At 44.9% G+C, this 17,012-nt stretch overlaps 2 pseudogenes; both read right to left on the bottom strand.

Moving 5' to 3' along the window:
* Positions 1-9,148: 9,148 nt before the first annotated feature.
* LOC120366121 (5S ribosomal RNA) lies at positions 9,149-9,267 on the bottom strand (annotated as a pseudogene).
* Positions 9,268-15,716: 6,449 nt separating this feature from the next.
* On the bottom strand, positions 15,717-15,935 carry LOC120366066 (small nuclear ribonucleoprotein G pseudogene; annotated as a pseudogene).
* Positions 15,936-17,012: the final 1,077 nt, after the last annotated feature.

The following is a 17,012-nucleotide window of genomic DNA, read 5'->3' as shown; positions in this document are numbered from 1 at the left end:
TGAGCTGAGATGCACCATTGCACTCCAGCTCGGGAAACGGAGCAAGACTCCATCTCAAAAAATAAAATAAAATAAAATAAAGTATCTGAGACCTGTCTCAAATTTTCAGGGGTCATACTTCAATATTGGTTTTTCCCTCTGCTACTGCCCTCCATCTCAACCTGTTCCATATGACCTCTGGACTCAAGACAGGTCCAGCCAGACAAGTGTTGGGTTGAAGGTGAAATATGAGTCTGAGTAGAGACTGAAGCTCTGTGTAGGTAGCACTGTCAAACAGAAGAAATAGCACAGAATCCACAAACTGAGAGGGACTTTGAAGATCTCCAAGCTCTGCCTAGAACATTCTTCCCTGACCTTTCCCTAGTTGATCCCTTCCATCCATATACAATGATGACATCCAGATTTGTTTGTATTTTATTTTATTTTTAAATGGAGTCTCACTCTGTTATCCAGGCTAGAGTGCGGTGGTGCAATGTCAGCTCACTGCAAACTCCACCTCCCGAATTCAAGCGATTCTCCTGTCTTACCCTCCCTAGAAGCTGGCACTACAGGTGCCCGCCACTACGCCTGGCTAATTTTTTTTTTTTTTTTTTTTTTTTTTGAGATGGAGTCTTGCTCTGTCACCAGGCTGGAGATGCAACTCACTGCAACCTCCGCCTCTTGGGTTTAAGCGATTCTCATGCCTCAGCCTCCTGAGAAGCTGGGATTACAGGCATCTGCCACTACACCCAGCTAATTTTTGTATTTTTAGTAGAGACGGTGTTTCACCATATTGGCCAGGATGGTATTGATCTCCTGACCTCATGATCCACCCACCTCAGCCTCCCAAAGTGCTAGTATTATAGGTGTGAGCCACCACACCAGGCCAATTTTTTGTATTTTTAGTAGAGATGGGGTTTCACTATGTTGACCAGGCTGGTCTCAAACTCCTGACCTCAGGTGATCAACCCACCTTGGCCTCCCAAAGTGCTGGGCTTACAGGCGTGAACCACTATGCCTGGTGACATCCAGATTTGAATCCTGTCTGTACCTACAGCTCTCATCTCTCTTCTCCCAGCTCCAAACTCACATTCAACTGCCTCCTTCTCCATCTGCTTGTCTAATATGCATCTCAAAATCTAAATGTTCCACACACTCTTGATACCTGGCTTCTAATGCCCGCAAAACTGTTTCTCTCCCAGTTTTTGCCATCTCAGAAAATGGGTTGACCATCTACCCAGTTACTCAAGTCTGAGATTTAGAAGTCATTTTTTTTCTTATCTTTCCTTCCTTTTTTCTTTTCTTTCTCTCTCTCTCTTTCTTTCTTTCTTCTTGACAGTTTCGCTCTTGTTGCCCAGGCTGGAGTGCAATGGCGCCATTTCGGCTCACCTCCGCCTGCCAGGTTTAAGCGATTCTCCTGTCTCAGTAGCTGGGATTACAGGTGCATGCCACCATGCCTGGCTAATTTTTGTGTTTTTAGTAGAGACAGGGTTTCATCACATTGGTCAGGCTGGTCTCGAACTCCTGACCTCAGGTGATCTGCCCTACTTGGCCTCCCAAAGTGCCGGGATTACAGGCATGAGCCACCGCGCCCAGCCAGAAGTCATTCTTGATTTTTCTTTCTCTCATTCCCCTCATCCCTATTGACCAGTTCTGACAGACTACCTCCATAATATTTCCCGAATTCATCCACCTCTTCTACTTTGCTGTCACCATCTTTGTCCAAGCACTGCCATCACTCACCTGGACAATTGCACCCGCCTTCTGAATGGTCTCCTATTTCCACTCGAAATAGGAGTTCTCCCTCCCCCATTTCAATCCATACTGCAGCCAAGAGTGAATCTTTCAAAACAAATCATGTCACCTACACAATTCCAATATGCATTTAGACTAAAATATACACTCTTCCCAATGGACCATAATGTTCAACATGAGCTAATCCATGCTCCAGGACCCCCTTGCTCACTGGATTCTAGCAAATCAGACCTTCTTTCTATTCCTCTAATAAGTGAATTTCCTTCCCACCTTGGGGCTCTGCAAAGCTGTTCTGGCTGCTTTGAATTCCCTAAAATCTTTCCATGATTGGTGCCTTTTTCATCACCTAAAATTCATCTGAGAAGTTACCTTCTCAAAGAGGCCCTTTTTGACCACCCATGTAAAGTAGCCTCCTCCTTTAAGCCTTGCTTTCTTTTCTTCTTCTTTTTTTTTTTTTGAGACGGAGTTTCACTCTTGTTACCCAGGCTGGAGTGCGATGGCGCGATCTCGGCTCACCGCAACCTCCGCCTCCTGGGTTCAAGCAATTCTCCTGCCTCAGCCTCCTGAGTAGCTAGGACTACAGGCACGCGCCACCATGCCCAGCTAATTTTTGTATTTTTAGTAGAGATGGGGTTTCACCATGTTGACCAGGATGGTCTCGATCTCTTGACCTCGTGATCCACCCGCCTTGGCCACCCAAAGTGCTGGGATTACAGGCTTGAGCCACCGCGCCCGGCCTTTTTGCTTTATTTTCTTTATAACCTTAATCACTTTGTCATTATGTGGTTCATTTGTTTACCTGTTTATTTTCTGTCTAATGCACTTATTAATCAATGCTAGGAAGAAGAATAAAACAGAAAGAAAAACATGACACTAGTTGTTACTATTTTATTCTATTTTATTTATTTATTTTTTTGAGACAGAGTTTTGCTCTTGTTACCCAGGCTGGAGTGCAATGGCGCGATCTCGGCTCACCGCAACCTCCGCCTCCTGGGTTCAGGCAATTCTCCTGCCTCAGCCTCCCGAGTAGCTGGGACTACAGGTGTGCGCCACCATGCCCAGCTAATTTTTGTATTTTTAGTAGAGACAGGGTTTCACCTTGTTGACCAGGATGGTCTCCATCTCTTGACCTCGTGATCCACCCACCTCGGCCTCCCAAAGTGCTGGGATTATAGGGGTGAGCCACTGCGCCCTCTATTTTATTTTTTGAGAGAGGGTCTCACTCTGTTGCCCAGGCTGGAATGCAGTGATGCAATCACAACACACCTTCACCTCCCTGATTCAAGTGATTCTCCTGCCTCAGCCTCCCAAGTAGCTCAGAGTACAGGCACCCACCGCCGTGCCCAGCTAATTTTTGTATTTTTAGTAGAGACGGGGTTTCACCATGTCGGTCAGGCTGGTCTCACACTACTGACCTCTGGTGATCCACCCACCTTGGCCTCCCAAAGTGCTGGGATTACAGGCATGAGCCACCGTGCCTGGCCCAGAGCTACTATTTTAAATAAGATAGTGTGACTGGGTGTGGTGGCTCACGCCTGTAATCCAAGCACTTTGGAGGCCAAGGCGGGCGGATCACCCAAGGTCAGGAGTTCAAGACCAGCCTGACCAACATGGTGAAACCCCCTCTTTAAAAAAAAAATAAGATAGTGTGGTCTGAGAATGCCACACTGAGGAGGTGATATCTGAGTAGACACCTGAACATAGGAAAAGGAGCAACCCTGAGAACATGTAGATTGGTGCTGTCCTGTAGAAATACAATATGAGTCACGTGTAATTTTATTTTATTTTATTTTTATTGTTATTATTTTTTGAGATGGAATCTCACCCTGTTGCCCAGGCTGTAGTGTAGTGGTGTGATCTCAGCTCACTGCAACTTCTGCCTCCCGGGTTCAAGCGATTCTTCTGCCTCAGCCTCCTGAGTAACTGGGATTACAGGCACCGGCAATTAACCACACCCGGTTAATTTTTGTATTTTCAGTAGACAGGGGATTTTACCATGTTGGTCATACTGGTCTCAAACTCCTGACCTCAAGTGATCCACCTGCGACCTACCAAAGTACTGGGATTACAGGCATGAGCCACCATGACTGGCCCAGATGTGTAATTTTAAATTTCTTAGGGCCGGGCACTGTGGCTCACAACACTTTAGGAGGCTGAGGCAGGCAGATCAGGAGGTCAGGAGATCGAGACCAGCCTGGCTAACACAGTGAAACCCCGTCTCTACTAAAAATACAAAAATTTAGCCGGGCATGCCTGTATTCCCAGCTACTCTGGAGGCTGAGGCAGGAGAATCACTTGAACCCAAGAGGTGGAGGTTGCAGTGAGCTGAGATCGCGCCACTGCACTCCAGCCTGGACGACAGAGCGACACTCCTTCTCAAAAAAAGAACTCTCAGCATATTCAGTCCTCACAGCAACGCTATGTGTCAACATATCCAAAATATTATCATCTCAAAATGTAACCAATATTTTAAAAATTTAAATTCTTTTCTGTGAACAAAACTCTCAAAATCTGGTGTGCATTTTGGCTAGGTGCAGTGGCTCATACCTGTAATCCCAGCCCTTTGGGAGTCCAAGGGGGCAGATTGCTTGAGGTCAGGAGTTCCAGACCAGCCTGGCCAACATGGTGAAACCCCATCTCTACTATAAATACAAAAATTAGCCGGGTATGGTGGTGCACGCCTATAATCCCTGCTACTTGGGAGGCTGAGGCATGAGAATGGCTGGAACCCAGAAGGCAGAGGTTGCAGTAAGCTGAGATCTCACCACTGCACTCCAGCCTGGACGCCTGGACAACAGATGAAGACTGTTTCAAAAAACAATGACAAACAATTCTGGTGTGCATTTCCCACCTCTGGCACACCTCAATTCAGAGTAGCTAGTGTGGCTAGTAGCTTTGGTATTGAACAGGGAAGAAGAGTGTTTCAGGCAAAGAAAGTAGCAAGTGCCGAAGCGCCAAGGCAGGAGTGGAAAAAATGGATTCGGTTTTGTGCATTTAAAGAGAACCGGTAGGACAGAAAGGAGCGAGGGTTAAGTGAGTAGAGTAGGAGAAAGTGAGGCTGGCTGGAGAAAAAGTAGGAGCTAAATCCTGGGAGGCCTCGTACAAAGCAGTTGGGGAATTATTCTATCTGTAATTGGGAAACCACGAGAGAGTTCTGAGCAAGAGACATGCTAAGTCCCCTTGTGACATGAAATGCAGTGATGCTGGTTATCACTGTAGTGTTTCTAATTAAAGGGAAGGCAGTTGTGGGGCCTCAAATCCTTCTTCCACTGCACAAGGAACCCCACTTTCTCCAGTTTCCCACTTGTAGACCAGAGGCCCAAAGACAAAGAGGGCCTGGACCAGAAAAGGCAGCAGGTCTTTTTTTTTTTTTTTTTTTTTGAGACAGAGTCTTGCTCTGTTGCCCAGGCTGAAGTGCAGTGGCATGATTTTGGCTCACTGCAACCTCCACCTCCCAGGGGTTCAAGCAATTCTCATGCCTCAGCCTCATGAGTAGTTGAGATAACAGGCATCTGCCACCACGCCTGGCTAATTTTTGTATTTTTTTTTTTTTTTTTGAGACGGAGTTTCGCTCTTGTTACCCAGGCTGGAGTGCAATGGCGCGATCTCGGCTCACCGCAACCTCCGCCTCCTGGGTTCAGGCAATTCTCCTGCCTCAGCCTCCTGAGTAGCTGAGATTACAGGCACGTGCCACCATGCCCAGCTAATTTTTTGTATTTTTAGTAGAGACGGGGTTTCACCATGTTGACCAGGATGGTCTCGATCTCTCGACCTCGTGATCCACCCGCCTCGGCCTCCCAAAGTGCTGGGATTACAGGCTTGAGCCACCGCGCCCGGCCTAATTTTTGTATTTTTAGTAGATATGGGGTTTCACCATGTTGGCCAGGCTGGTCTCGAACTCCTGACCTCAAATGATCTGTCTGCCTCATCCTCCCAGAGGGCTGGGATTACAGGCATGAGCCACTGTGCCTGAACAAAACAATAAATAAATAAAATAACATAAATTAGCGGGGCATGGTGGCATGCGCCTGTAATCCCAGCTACTCAGGAAGCTGAGGCAGGAGAATTGCTTAAACACAGGAGGCAGAGGTTGCAGTGAGCTGAAATCACGACACTGCACTCCAGCCTAAGTGACAGAGTGAGACCCTATCCCAAAACAAACAAAAAATGCTGCAACAAATCTTCTAAATGCATTTTTTTTTTTTTACAGAGAATTCTTTTAGTTTTTTTGTCTCTACATTCATTTGCTATTATTTCTTTAGGTTCTATTTCTAGAGGTCATCTTTGGCTACTTTAAATAGTAAATTTATCTAATGCTAAGTAGGTTGTTCTGGAGTGGGAAAGGCTCCCATTTAAGTATTTTATAATACCTACTGTTTTCACCATGCAAAACAATCTCTTCTTAAATTTGAAAGTTCTCCTTCATGTCATAAATAGTAATGTATTCCCCTGAACATATGGCATTACAGCTCATCAGTGGCAAAAATTCTTGACTGGCCGCTGGGTGCAGTGAACTGTAAGGACTGAGAGGGTTAGAACTACACCTAAAAGTGCTGGGCGCGGTGGCTCAAGCCTGTAATCCCAGCACTTTGGGAGGCTGAAGCGGGTGGATCACGAGGTCAACAGATCGAGACCATCCTGGTCAACATGGTGAAACCCCGTCTCTACTAAAAATACAAAAATTAGCTGGGCATGGTGGCACGTGCCTGTAATCCCAGCTACTCAGGAGGTTGAGGCAGGAGAAATTGCCTGAACCCAGGAGGCGGAGGTTGCGGTGAGCCGAGATCGCGCCATTGCACTCCAGCCTGGGTAACAAGAGCGAAACTCCGTCTCAAAAAAAAAAAAAAAAAGAACTACACCTAAAAGTGCGGGCCCTCCAGCTCCCTTCTAGGGAAACAAGATAGGAACATAAACAATAATCCACATTATACGAAGAGAATTGCCCCAGTCCAGACTTCTTACTCTGGTGTCCTGGAGCCCTTACTCTCTAGGATGGCAAGAATATAACCTAAGATTGGCTGGTTGTATGTGCTTACTCTTTGGATCACAAAATGAGGGAACGGCTCCAGATATGTTTGCAAGAGACAGTTTAAATTATTCTGTTAGGCTGGTGGCCAGAGTCTATCTCCTCTCCAAAAGCCCGCTGCATACCTTCGTTTACCAAACATTTACCTGCTTCTATTCCATGTCAGATGTTGGGGAGGTGATGGAATTCTTGCATTGCAGTGCTCAGTAATGTATATTAATTGATAAAGTATAAGGTAGCAAAAGGTAGAATATTCTAGTGTTTGCCTTAGAAAAACTCAGCTGAAAATGGATACATTTTGTTTGCACCTCATACTTTTATTGTTTTTTTGATTTTAACTAAAAGCATTTTTTTTGAGACAGAGTCTTGCTCTGTCGCCCAGACTAGGGTGTAGTGATGCAATCTCAGTTCACATCAACCTATGCCTCCCGTGTTCAAGTGATTCTCCTGCCTCAGCCTCCCGAGAAGCTGGGATTCCATGCGCCTGCCACCATGTCCAACTAATTTTCTTTCTTTCTTTCCTTTCTTTTCTTTTCTTTTCTTTTTTTTTTTGAGACGGAGTTTTGCTCTTGTTGCCCAGGCTGGAGTGCAATGGCAAGATCTCGGCTCACCACAACCTCCGCCTCCTAGGTTCAGGCAATTCTCCTACCTCAGCCTCCCGAGTAGCTGGGATTACAGGCACGTGCCACCATGCCCAGCTAATTTTTCTGTATTTTTAGTAGAGAAGGGGTTTCACCATGTTGACCAGGCTGGTCTCGATCTCTTGACCTCGTGACCCACCCGCCTCAGCCTCCCAAAGTGCTGGGATTACAGGCTTGAGCGACCGTACCCGGTGCCCAGCTAATTTTCATATACATTTTTGTTGTTGTTGCTTTGAGACGGAGTTTCGCTTCTGTTGCCCAGGCTGAAGTACAATGCCATGATCTCGGTTCACTGCAACCTCCACTTCCCGGGTTCAAGTGATTCTCTTGCCTCAGCCTCCCGAGTAGCTGGGATTACAGGCATTCACCAGCATGCCTGGCTAATTTTTTTAATTTAGTAGAGATGGGGTTTTACCATGTTAGTCAGGCTGGTCTCAAACTCCTGACCTTAGGTGATCCACTCCCTTTGGCCTCCCAAAGTGCTGGGATTACAGGGGTGCGCCACTGCGTCTGGCCTAAAAAAATTTTTTTTACGGAGGTATAATTTGTACACAAGAACTTTTGGGGGCAATTAAGGGTCTAGTTAGATGAGTTTTGGGATTATATTCACCAATGAAACATAGAACATATTCATTTCCCCAAAAAGTTCCTTCATTGGCTGGGCGCGGTGCCTAATGCCTGTAATCCCAGCACTTTGGGAGTTCGAGGTGGGTGGATCACAAGGTCAGGAGTTCAAGACCAGCCTGGCCAACATGGTGAAACCTCGTCTCTACTAAAAATACAAAAAATTAGCCAAGCATAGTAGTGAACACCTGTAATCTCAGCTACTCAGGAGGTTGAGGCATGAGAATTGCTTAAACCCAGGAGCTGAGGTTTCAGTGAGCCCAGATAGCACCACTGCACTCCAGCCTGGATGACAGAGAGAGATTCTGTCTCCAAAAAAAAAAAAAAAAAAAAAAAAAAAATCAGCCAGGTGTGGTGGCACATGCCTGTGGTCCCAGCAACTAGGGAGGCTGAGACAGGATAACTGATTGCTTGGACAAAAAAAAAAGACACTTGTCATTGGATTTAGGGCCCACCCAGGTAATCTAGGATAATCTCATCTCGAGATCCTTAACAAGCACTGCAAAGGCCCTATTTTTGAATAAGGTCACATTCTCAGGTTCAGGAGTTAAGATATGTACATGTCTTTTGGGGGCTCCCATTTTACTTTCTACATGTGATATGGATATACCACGGTTTGTTTATTTATTTATTTATTTATTTATTTATTTATTTATTTTTGAGACGGAGTTTCGCTCTTGTTACCCACGCTGGAGTGCAATGGCGCGATCTCGGCTCACCGCAACCTCCGCCTCTTGGGTTCAGGCAATTCTCCTGCCTCAGCCTCCTGAGTAGCTGGGATTACAGGCACGTGCCACCACGCCCAGCTCATTTTTTGTATTTTTAGTAGAGACGGGGTTTCACCATGTTGACCAGGATGGTCTCGATCTCTTGACCTCGTGATCCACCCGCCTCAGCCTCCCAAAGTGCTGGGATTACAGGCTTGAGCCACCGCGCCCGGCTTATTTATTTATTTTTAAGAGGTGGGATACTGCTGCCTGGTGGTGCTGCAGTGGCAGACCCCCACGAGGAAGTCTTAGGCTGCAGTGGGGGCACAGGTAGGCAGATAAGGCAGAGCAGCATCAGGGGGCGATTGGGAAGCCTAGCAACAAAAGGGGGAAACTGGAAGGGAATAGAAGCCAAAAGCCTACAACACCTGGTATTCCCATGCAGCCTCCCATCCAAGTACTAACCAGGCCAGACCCTGCTTAGCTTCTGAGATCAGACAAGATCAGGTGCGTTCAGGGAGCTATGGCTGTACCTGTTTGCAGTGGCCCCAGGGGCTGAAGTGGTGGACCCCCATGAGGAGGTCCCAGGCTGCAGCAGGGGTGCAGGTGGCAGAAAAGGGGGAGCAGAGGCAGAGGACGGTTGAAAAGCACAGCGACAAAAGGGGGAAAGAGGGAGAGAGAAGGAAGCCAAAAAGACTACAGCACCCGATAGTCCCACAAGATCAGAAGAGATCGGGCACGTTCAGGGTGGTACAGCCATAGACGCCATATCCTGGTTATTTAGCCATTCATCGATTTGATGGACATTTTGGTTGTTTCCAGGTTTTGGCTATTACAAATAACACTGTTATGAAAAATCATGTACAGACTTTCTAGTGGACATAAGTTTTCATTTATCTGGGATAAATGCCAAGAAGGAAAATTTCTAGGTCATATGGTAAGGGAATGTTTAGTGTTGAAAGTAAATAGTGGAGCCAGGCATAGAGATTCATGCCTGTAATCCCAGCACACTGGGAAGTCAAGGCAGGAGGATCACTTAAGCTCAGGAGTTCAAGACCAGCCTAGGCAACATAATGAGACCGTACTTCTACAAAAATTAAAAATTAAGGCTTGGCGTGGTGTCTCATACCTGAAATCCCAGCACTTTGGGAGGCCGATCATGAAGTCAGGAATTTGAGACCAGCCTGGCTAGCATGGTGAAACCCCATCTCTACTAAAAATACAAACAATTAGCCAGGCATGGTGGTGCATGCTTGTAGTCCCAGCTACTCAGGAGGCTGAGGCTGGAGAATTGCTTGATCCTGGCAGGCAAAGGTTGCAGTGGGCCGTAATGGCGCCACTGCACTCCAGCCTGGGTGACAGAGCCAGGCACTCAGTCTCAAAAAAAAAGAAAAGAAAAGAAAAGAAAAGTTTAGCCAGACTTTAGGGTGCACACCTCTAGTCCTAGCCACTCGGGGGGCTGAGGTGGAAGGATCGCTGGAGCCCAGGAGTTGGAGGCTGCAGTAAGCTATGATGGCACCAGAGCACTTCATGTTTTCCTCTCTTAAAAAATAAATAATAAAGAAAATACCAGATTAGCTTTCAGAGTGGCTGTCCCATTTTATATTCCTAACAATATGAAAAATTCAATTGTCCACATACTTCAGCATGTGGTATTCTCACTTAAAAAAAAATTATTATTATTACTTTTTGAGACAGAGTCTCACTCTGTCATCCAGGCTGGAGTACAGTGTCATGATCTCAGCTCACTGCAGCCTCCACCTCCTGGGTTCAAGCAATTCTATCTCAGCCTCCCAAGCAGCTAGGATTACAGGTGTGCACCACCATGCCAGACTAAATTTTTTTTTTTGAGATGGAGTCTTGCTCTGTAGCCCAGGCTGGAGTGCAGTGGCACAATCTCAGCTCAATACAACCTCCCCCTCCGGGGTCCTGGTTCAAGCAATTCTTGAACTTCTGACCTCGTGATCTGCCCACCTCAGCCTCCCAAAGGGCTGGGATTACAGGGGTGAGCCACTGCGCCCAGCCCAATATGTACACTTTTAAAATTCTTTTGCTATTCTTATTACACAGACTACAATTTCCAGCACTGTGTTGAATAAGATTGGTGAAAGTGGACATGCTTGCCTTGTGTTCAGTCAGGGAGAAAGCATTCAGTCTCTCACTATGAAGTATAATGTTAGTTGTAGGTTTTTTTGTAGATGCTCTTTATCCAATTGAGAAAATTCCCTTTTATTTCTAGTTTTCTGAGAGTTTATATTATGAATTGGTATTGAATTTTGTCAAGTGTTTTTTCTCTGTCAATTGATTTTTCTTTTCTTTTTTTTTTTTTTTTGAGACGGAGTTTCGCTCTTGTTACCCAGGCTGGAGTGCAATGGCACGATCTCGGCTCACCGCAACCTCCGCCTCCTGGGTTCAGGCAATTCTCCTGCCTCAGCCTCCTGAGTAGCTGGGATTATAGGCACGCGCCACCATGCCCAGCTAATTTTTTGTATTTTTAGTAGAGACGGGGTTTCACCATGTTGACCAGGTTGGTCTCGATCTCTCGACCTTGTGATCCACCCGCCTCGGCCTCCCAAAGTGCTGGGATTACAGGCTTGAGCCACCGCGCCCGGCCAATTGATTTTTCTTTAGCCTGTTAACAGGGTGAATAACATTGATTGATTTTTGAATATTTAATCAGCCTTGCATCCCTGGAATAATTCGCACCTCGTCATAGTATATAATTCTTTTCATAAGTTGCTGAATTCTATTTGTTAATTTTTTTTTTTTTTTTTTTTTTTTTTTAGACAGAGTCTTACTCTTGTCTCAGCTCACTGCAACCTCCGCCTCCTGGGTTCTAAGTGATTCTCTTGCCTCAGCCTCTGGAGTAGCCTCCCAGGCACGCACCACCATGCCTGGCTAATTTTTAAAATTTTTAGTAGAGATGGGATTTCACATGTTGGTCAGGCTGGTCTCAAACTCCTGATCTCTTGTGATCCATCTGCTTTAGCCTCCCAAAGTACTGGGATTACAGGCATGAGGCACCATCCCCAGCCTATTTGCTAATGTTTTGTTAATGATTTTTGTATCTGTGTTCTTACTGAAGGCCATTGGTCTGTAGTCATCTTTTTTGTATTTTCTTTGTCTGGTTTTGATATGAGTAAGATGCGCCTTATAAAATGACTTAAATACTTCATCTCTTCTATTTTCTGGATCAGATTTGTAGAACTGTCGTTAATTCTTCTTTAAACGTTTGATAGAATTCTCCACTGAAACCATCTGGGGTAAAGATTTCTTAGGGGAGAGAGTTTTAAATTACGAATTCAATGTCCTTAATAGTTATAAAGCTACTGCAATTATTTCATATCAGGTGTGTTGTGGTAGTTTTTATTTTTTAAGGAATTAATTCATTGCATCTAAGTTGTCAAATGTATATTTGTAACATTATTTATAAAATTCCCTTATTATCTGGGCCAGGCGCAGTGGCTCACACCTATAATCCCAGCACTTTGGGAGGCCGAGGCGGGTGGATCACGAGGTCAAGAGATCGAGACCATCCTGGTCAACGAGGTGAAACCCCGTCTCTACTAAAAATACAAAAATTAGCTGGGCATGATGGCGCACGCCTGTAGTCCCAGCTACTCGGGAGGCTGAAGCAGAATTGCTTGAACACAGGAGGCGGAGGTTGCGGTGAGCCAAGATCGCGCCATTGCACTCCAGCCTGGGTAACAAGAGCAAAACTCCATCTCAAAAAAAAAAAAAAAAAAAAAAAAAAAAAATTCCCTTATTATCCTATTGATATCTGCAGGGTCTGCAGTGATAGCTTCTGTTTTATTCCTGACATTAAGAATACATGGGCCGGGCGTGGTGGCTCAAGCCTGTAATCCCAGCACTTTGGGAGGCCGAGGCGGGTGGATCACAAGGTCAAGAGATCGAGACTATCCTAGTCAACATGGTGAAACCCCGTCTCTACTAAAAATACGAAAAAATTAGCTGGGCATGGTGGTGCGTGCCTGTAATCCCAGCTACTCAGGAGGCTGAGGCAGGAGAATTGCCTGAACCCAGGAGGCGGAGGTTGCGGTGAGCCGAGATCGTGCCATTGCACTCCAGCCTGGGTAAAAAGAGCGAAACTCTGTCTCAAAAAAGAAAAAAAGAAAAAAAAAAAGAATACATGGGGTGAGCACAGTGGTTCACACCTGTAATCCTAGCACTTTGGGAGGGCTGAGGCTGGAGAATCACTTGAGCCCAGGAGTTCAAGTCTAGCCTGGGCAACATAGTGAAATGGTGTCTCTATAAAAATAATATATATATATTTTTTTTGAGACAGAATCTCACTCAGCCTGGAGTGCAGTGGCGTGATCTAGGCTGATTGCAACCTCCGCCTCCCAGGTTTATGGGATCCTCTAGGGTTTATGGGATCTTTCGACCTCAGCCTCCCAAGCAGCCAGCACTACATACACACGCCACCACGCCTGGCTAATTTTTGTATTTTTTGTAGATGAGACACTGGGTTTTTGCTATGTTGCCCAGGCTGGCCTTGAACTCCTGAGCTCAAGTGATACATCTGCCTCAGCCTCCCAAACTGCTAGGATTACAGGGGTGAGCCATAGCGCCCAATCTCTGTCTCTCTTTTTGAGTCAGCCTGGTTAAAGATTTGCCAATTTGGCCTTATGCAGTGGCTCATATCTGTAATCCGAGTACCTTGGGAAGTTGAGGTGGGTGGATAGCATGAGCCCAGGAGTTTGAGACCAATCTGAGCCAACACGATGAAACCCAGTCTTTACAAAAAATACGAAAATTAGACAGGCATATTGGCATGCACCTGTAGTCACAGCTACTCAGGAAGATGAGGCAGGAGAATTGTTTGAGCCCACCAGGTTGAGGCTGTAGTGAGTTGTGATCACACCATTGCACTCTAGCCTGGGTAACAGAGCGAAAGCCTGTCTCAATTTCTATTTGTTTTTTTTTTTTTTTTTTTTTTTTTTTTCGGTGAGGTGTTCTGTGGCCTAGGCTGGAGTGCAGTGGTGCGATCTCAGCTCACTGCAACATCTGCCTCCCAACATAAAGCAATTCTTCTACCTCAGTTTCCCAAGTAGCTGGACTACAGGCGCATGTTACCACCTTGGCTACTTTTTTGTATTTTTAGTACAGATGGGTTTTTACGGTGTTAGCCAGGAGGTCTCTATCTCCTGACCTCATGATCCGCCTGCCTTGACCTCCCAAAGTACTGGGATTATAGGCTTGAGCCACCGTGCCCAGCCAACTGTCTTAATTTTAAAAAAAAGAAAAGAGGCCGGGTGCGGTGGCTCAAGCCTGTAATCCCAGCACTTTGGGAGGCCAAGGCGGGTGGATCATGAGGTCAAGAGATTGAGACCATCCTAGTCAACTTGGTGAAACCCCGTCTCTACTAAAAATACAAAAAATTAGCTGGCCATGATGGCTTGTGCCTGAAATCCTAGCTACTCAGGAGGCTGAGGCAGGAGAATTGCCTGAACCCAGGAGGCGGAGGTTGCGGTCAGCCGAGATCGTGCCATTGCACTCCAGCCTTGGTAACAAGAGCGAAACTCCGTCTCAAAAAAAAGAAAAAGAAAAAATTTGTCAACTTTATTGATTTTTTTTCAAAGAACCAGTTTACTGTTTTGTTGGTATTCTCTACTGTTTTTCTGTTTTCAATTATATGGGTGTCTCCTCTATTTCCTTCTTTCTGTTTGTTTACGGTTTATTTTGTTCTTTTCTAATTTCCTGAGCTGGAAGCTTTTATTATTGATTTGAGATTGTTTTCCCTCTTTTCTAATGTAAGCATTTAGTGTATAAATTTCCTTCGTAGTTGTGATTTAGCTGTGTCTTACAAATTTTGATATGTTGTATTTTCATTTTCATTCAAGTTAATATATTTTTTATTTCTCTTGAGGATTGCTCTTTGATTCATAGATTATTTAGAAATGCGTTATTCAGTTTTCAAGTGTTTGAAAATCTTTCTGGAGATTTCCTTTGTGTTATTAATTCTTAGTTTGAGTCCATTTTAGTCATACACTCTGTATGATTCAATTATTTTAAATTTGTTGAGGTCTGTTTTATAACCCAGGATATGGCTGATCTTGATATATATTTCATGAGTGCTTAAAAAAAAATGTGTATTGGCCTGGTGCCGTGGCTTACACCTGTAATCCAAGCACTTTGGGAGGCCAAGGAGGGCGGATCACAAGGTCAGGCGTTCAAGACCAGCCTGACCAACATGGTGAAACCCAGTTTCTACCAAAAATACAAAAATTAGCCCGGCATCGTGGCATGTGCCTATAATCCCAGCTACTCAGGAGGTTGAGACAGGATAATTGCTTGAACCCAGGAGACAGAAGTTGCAGTGAGCTGAGATAGCGCCACTGCACTCCAGCCTGGGGGACAGAGTGAGACTCCGTCTCAAAAAAAAAAAAAAGAGGGACTCCATGCTTGGATCCCCTTCCACAAACACTCCCTTCGTGGCAGCCATCTTTCTCTCTTTCTCATTTCCCCTCTGGAGTTCCCTTCCACGAACACACTCTTCATGGAAGCCTGTCTTCCCCTCCTAAACTCCATCTCTCTCTATTCGCTTCCACTCAGTGTGGAAGCTGCTTTCCTCTCCTGGATGCCACCTTTCTGGATTCTCTCACTGAGTGTGAGAGTTAGCTGGTTCTTTCTCTCTCCTTCTCCTGTTTCTCTCTCTCGCTAAATAAAAAAAATAAAAATAAAAATAAAAAAAGAATTTGTGTTTTGTTGATGATGTTCTATAAATGCTGATTGTATCCTGTTGACTAATCATGGTGTTAAGTTCTATATCCTTGTTAACTTTCTGTCTAATAGTTTTTGTTTGTTTTGTTTTTTGGGTTTTTTTTTTTTTTACTATTACAAAAGTTTATTTAGCAAAAAGTCTAATATGAAAATGTACATGACCTAATTTTTGCATCATAGTAAAACAGGCCCTATGGAGAGAGGACATGGGTTTCTCCACTCAACAGCCATTATTTATACTCATTCCAAGGCTTCTAACATGATGATACTATTTCCTCGTATTACCACCGTTCCAATATTGTTCTGTTGTCCGCTAGTCGCCATCTCCACACATTCATCTATCACAAGATTCATAAAGGGATCAAATCCCCGCAATATTCCTTCGACATGTCTGCCACCATTTAATTTCAATGATAACTTCTTGTCCATAAATTTTTTCAACTCGGGAGGGTGAGCTTTGATTATGATGGCCACTCCGAGGGCCATTTTTTTTTTTTTTTTTTTGAGATGGAGTTTTGCTCTCGTTCCCCAGGGTGGAGTACCCCATCTCCATTAAAAATACAAAAAAATTAGCTGGGCATGGTGATGGGTGCCTATAATCCTAGCTACTTGGGAGGCTGAGGCAAGGAGAATTACTTGAACCTGGAAGGCGGAGGTTGCAGTGAGCCGAGATGGAGCCTCTGCACTCCAGCCCAGGTGACAGTGCGATGAGACTCCATCTCAAAAAAAAAAAAAAAAAAAAAAAAAAGCAAAACCACAAAAAACAAAGAAAGAAACCTTCCTCTGTGTCCCTTTACTTTCCCCATTTATAATGTAATTGTCTTAAGTATTTCCTTTCTATATATGAACAGCCACTTAGACAAGTGTAATTTTTGCTTCAACTGTTGAACATAATTTAGAATACTCAAGAGGAAAAAGACAATCTATTGTATTGATCTATATGTTTGCCCTTGTTTATCTTTTTTCCAGCCTGATGTTCCAAGATTCCTTTTGTTACCACTCCCTTTCTGTTTAGAGAATTGCCTTTAGTAATCCCTGTAAAGTAAATCTACCAGTGACAAATTCCCTAAGTTTTTCCCTCATCTAAGAATGTCATGATTTCCGCCCCCATAGCCCTTCCCCCAAATTCCTGAAGGATTGTTTCACCAGGTATGGGATTCCAAGCTGATAGTTCTTTTCTTTCAGCAATTGAAAATGTGTTCTGGCGAGGCACAGTGGCTCACACATGTATTCCCAGCACTTTGGGAGGCCAAGACAGGCAGATCACAAGATCAGGAGTTCAAGACCAGCCTGGCCAACATGGCGAAACCCTGTCTCTACTAAAAATACAAAAATTAGCTGGGCATGGTGGTGGGTGCCTGTAATCCCAGCTACTTGGGAAGCTGAGGCAGAAGAATCGCTTGAACCTGGGAGGTGGAGGTTTCAGTGAGCTACCACACCACTGCACTCCAGCCTGGGCAACAGAATGAGAGTCTGTCTCAAAAAAGAAAAAAAGAAAGAAAAATGTTGTTCCACTTCCTCCTGGCCTCCATGGTG

This window comes from Saimiri boliviensis, chromosome 11 (genome assembly GCF_048565385.1).
Source record: "Saimiri boliviensis isolate mSaiBol1 chromosome 11, mSaiBol1.pri, whole genome shotgun sequence".
NCBI lineage: Eukaryota > Metazoa > Chordata > Mammalia > Primates > Cebidae > Saimiri > Saimiri boliviensis.
The sequence above is the reverse complement of the archived record's forward strand: the minus strand, read 5'-3'. Positions and strand labels throughout refer to the sequence as shown.